This window comes from Limulus polyphemus, unplaced genomic scaffold (assembly GCF_000517525.1).
Source record: "Limulus polyphemus unplaced genomic scaffold, Limulus_polyphemus-2.1.2 Scaffold2200, whole genome shotgun sequence".
Classification (NCBI taxonomy): Eukaryota; Metazoa; Arthropoda; class Merostomata; order Xiphosura; family Limulidae; genus Limulus; species Limulus polyphemus.
Window position 1 is genome coordinate 148312 of NW_013667810.1, and position 4554 is coordinate 152865.

The 4554-nt window shown below is 31.1% G+C and overlaps 1 protein-coding gene across 1 annotated transcript in view; it reads left to right on the top strand.

Moving 5' to 3' along the window:
* Positions 1-1637: 1637 nt before the first annotated feature.
* The window catches only part of LOC106466235 (ubiquitin-40S ribosomal protein S27a), a 14807-nt gene continuing 11890 nt past the window's right edge, over positions 1638-4554 (top strand). The window contains exon 1 of the mRNA XM_013926486.2: positions 1638-1724. The gene's annotated coding sequence lies outside the window, so the exon portion shown is untranslated. The remainder of the gene's footprint in view (positions 1725-4554) is intronic.

Below are 4554 nucleotides of genomic sequence, written 5' to 3' on the forward strand. Positions count from 1 at the left end.
CTATGTTGAGTATGTTGCCCTAGCATTTGCTAGATTGGGGGTAGTCTGGTACATATAAGATGGTCACAACGTGACGGGAACAATGTAGGTAGTGAGTAATTGAACTGCAGTCAGAGAGTATTGTTGAAGTTAACGTTCGTTGTTATAGCGCGACTGTTGAAATTAAGTGTATCGTAAAGTTTTATTCGGAAAGAATAAACCAGTTTTATTAAGAAAGGACTTGTGTCGCTAAAGTTTCGTCGGAACGAAGTTACGGAAAATCAATTAACGAACGAGGACGTAACAATACTTTAGAAGAAAAAGTCTAGTAAATAATCTCAAATAATATAATCAGAATTATTTGGATTAGTTAGTTAGCTGAATAAATATTTAGCAAATGGCCATTAATTATAGTAAGTGCAAAGTAATGCATTTGAGTTACTCTAATTTGGATCATAAGTTTAATATGGATAGCAACCAACTCAATAACATTACTGAAGAAAATGATCTTAGCATGGTGGTGGATTAAGTCACTGGATCAATCAAAGCAGTGCTGTGTTGCTAGTAGTAAAACTTATATAATTTTAGCGTGTATTTATATATTGGAATAATGTGTACAGCTGTGGTACCTCATCTAAGAAATATTTTAAATTATTGGAAATTATTCAGGTGAGAGCTACAAGGATAATTCCGCAGATGGAATGGTCATCTTATGGGGATAGGTTAACAAAAGAAGGGTAAGAGGTGACCTTTTTGAAGATTACAAAATTATCCGTGGAATTGATAGGATAGAGGCATCTGATTTCTTTGTATTGTATTCTGAAGATAATAGGACGAGGTTGGAAAAGACAGGCTAGGTTCCACTTCACACAATGTTATATTTCTAACAATGCGATGGGCTTATGAAATAACTTGCTGTTGGCAGTAGTGATACTACTGAGGTTGGCACTTTACAAGAGTATAAAAAAGAAATTGATAATTTCATCGCTGAAAAATAGAGAGTGGATTTAACTTGTTTTTTTTTGTTGTTTTTTTAAATCAAGGATAGGTGTGCATGGACAACTTCAATTAACCAAATAGTCCCTTGTTATCCATATGTTTTGTAATAAGTTAGGAAAACTGAGAATCTTTCTCGTCTAAAAGCACTGCGCGTTTTAACATGTGTACAAAAAAGTAACAGTTCTAAACTGTCGCCTTACAGTTTGTTTGTTTTAGCGCAAACCTGCATTAGTCTATCATGGGGAATTGAATCCTGGATTTTAACGTTGGAATTATTTGCCTGTTTGTCCTTTCGCATAAAACAACACCCGATATTTAGTTTTATAAGCCCTCAAAAGTATTGATGAGCCAAATGGGCTTAAACGTATTAGTCCATATACTTACCCCCTGAGCCACTGGAAGATAGATAAACTAAACTAACGAGTTTTTGTTTCGTTATATTGTTTGTTTAACATATTTTACTAATTAACCAAATAATCTAGATAATTTAACAAGATTACAGTATTGAGTATAGGACTTCAATGTGTTTTATATTTCAATCTAAGTTTTGAAGAAAACTGCACCACATATCTAAAATAATTTTTGTTGTATTTATTAAAACTGCACTCTTAGAGCGAGACTTGCCTGGTTTGCCCCATACTCTACTTATTTGGCCCCGTACATTTTAGTATAATTTGTTGGAAGTAAGCGTGTGCTGAAACTTAAAAGTTCTCTTTTACGTAGTTAAGTCTGGTGGAGAGGGAGAGGTAATGACTGAGATTATGTTATTTTAGTGTATATATATATATATATATATATTTATTTATTTATCGTACATTTGTAAAAACGTTGCACTACGAACATCTATTTATGAGCTTATGTATAATCAATTTGTTCAAGAAGTTCAGTAATTTAAGTTAAAAGAAAAGTAAGTTTTTAACTTGATGTAGCCTAGGCCTAATCAAATACAATATCATGTAGCAGCATTAACTTTGTAAGGATTTCTTGTTTTCTGTTAGGCCTAACTTACGTGCAGGATGCCGTCAGGGCTAGAAACAACCGTTTTCTTTGGTTCGCTTTTAAATTCGATGACTTTGAGACTAATAATGGTTGGAGACGGCTTGAATGGATAATGAAGAAAAACTTTAATATAACTTTAACATAACAGCCAATGTACAACGTTTCGACAAGGTTTTGTCTTCATCAGGTCAAAACGTACATTTGCTGTTATGTTAAACTTATATTAAAGTTTTTCTTCATCACCCATTCAAGTCGTCTCCAACCATTATTAGTTCGCTTTGTTCTTTTTAAATTAAAAATGATTTTCAGTTGGTATTGGTACCACTGTATTGAGTTAATATTTGCGAGTAATTTAATTTTAGTCAGTAATTCTAATTATTAATATTATTTAATATCGACTAGTGAAAGTGGCATGATGTAGAAAGACAAATCGTAACTAATTAACTGTTAAGTATTCACTAAATTCTACTACCTTTTCAAAGTTCGCACAGCAATATTTTTGAGTCACAGCATAGCGGCTCATAGATTGGCTGTTTTTCTTCAAGTTCAAACTTTTATCTCAGAGCATCATCTCGGCCAATTTTAGATCTAATTGAGGACCTTATTAATAAGTGTAAAGCATTGAGAAGGGTATTTAGTCATGACATGAAAATTACTTTGCACTTGGACTAGTAATGGAAGGGGCTCGATATTTTCACAAACAAATATTTAGTAAAAATACTTAATTAAAAAATTAATTTTTTTGTGCACAGACGATTGGAATCATTGCAAAAAATTACCAAATTTTGTGAAGATACCCATACAGCAGTAAAAGTTATAGTATAAGTACTGAATGTGTGCAAACGTGTATACGAACTCGAGTATACTGAGCCCATCACGTAAGGGTTAGGGAAAGGAGTCATAGCTTTATTTTGTTGGAAATAAGTCTTAAGGTTTGTAAAGCAATGCTTCTCTCATGCCTTTTTTTTTTTTTTCTTTACATCTTGCTTATCTTTTATGCATCAGAAAATTTTGCAATTTCACATGAAAAATCTTTATAATGTCTAGATGGTTATCAAATATTTAAGAAAAACTTTAATCTGTTATTTTCAGTAATTAATCTCTTTAAGGGTTCGGTAAAATTGAGGTATCTTGCAAGCACAATAAAAAAAAAAATAGGAAATAAACATAAATTATGCCTCTTTCATTCCAAAATGAACATAAATTATAACAAGATAACATAAATGTTTAGATGAAATAGCTTAAATCTCATAACATTATACATTTGTTATTTCTATTATATTGACCTTTCACCCATGCCTGGCTAAGAATATAGAAGTTAAACGATGCGGCTCACATGCACTCGTGTTACCATATCCAGTAATATATAAACTGACCTTTAGTCTTTACAAAGTGACATGTCTTGGCTGTGTTTTAGTATTTTGTAAAATACGGTCACATTTCAATTATTATACATTATATATATATATGTACATATATTATTACTATTTACAAATAAATTCTTAAACTAATTTTTCTTAAAACATGGAACAGTAAATAAACAATTAAAGCAAACATTTATCTCTTCTAGTTACGATCTTTGTCCTCGGTTGCAATGCATTTAAAAAATTTGCACATGGAGGACATGAAACAAAATATTTTATTTAGGTTTTTTATATATATATACATTTGAATAACTAAAAAAAATCATAAATTACTACATCAATACCATAGAATTCCACTGTAATTTATCAAGCTTAGTAACTAAGATATATTTTGGTCTAAAAAATATGAAATTTCGAGCACACCCTACCTCATTAAAATATTGGTTCAAAAGAAAGAAATTGTGTAAAGCCTATTAAAATGGCTGAGAAACCCACTAGGGGGATATTCTGGGGTTATTCATTTCATATAAAGAAGTGGGTGGGGTGCCACTGTGTTTGATTTATTACATGAGCAATATCTTGGCAAATTGAAAAGACAAGAGGCTCTTATTTTATATTCTAGCTTGTCAGTATTGGTGATTTTAGTTTCTAATTCGTATGAAACTACAGACTTATTATTTTGACTTTACAAACATCTAATTTGAACCAGTGCTACATTCAACATACCATGTGACACATAAGAATTGATGTTTATCCGTGTTTTCTAATATTTACTTTTAAATTACAAAATTGAGTAATATATAGTTCTAAAACTTGAATTATAACCTACAGTTTAATACCAAACTTATTGACAAAAATTCATGAAGTAGTAGTTCAATAAAATTTGGAATGCGAGTCAACAAACGAGGTGACATGGCCTTTCACTCCTAACCCGTCTCTAAAGGGTTAAATACTGTAGTTGAAGAAAAAGATAATGTTGTTGTGATTGAAAAATCACTTAACTCTCAACACGGGTCGGTCAATTTGATGAAGTCATGTGAATATTTGTACTCGTTTGAAGTCATTATAAATTTAATACTTAACTCTCAATATATTGGGTACATTTTCACGAAACATGGCAGTCTCACAGTTAATATTACAAGTCTTTCACATATAAAAAGTCGTATTTCTTAGTGAAGTATTTTTAATAAAATAAAATAAAGATTTGTCCATG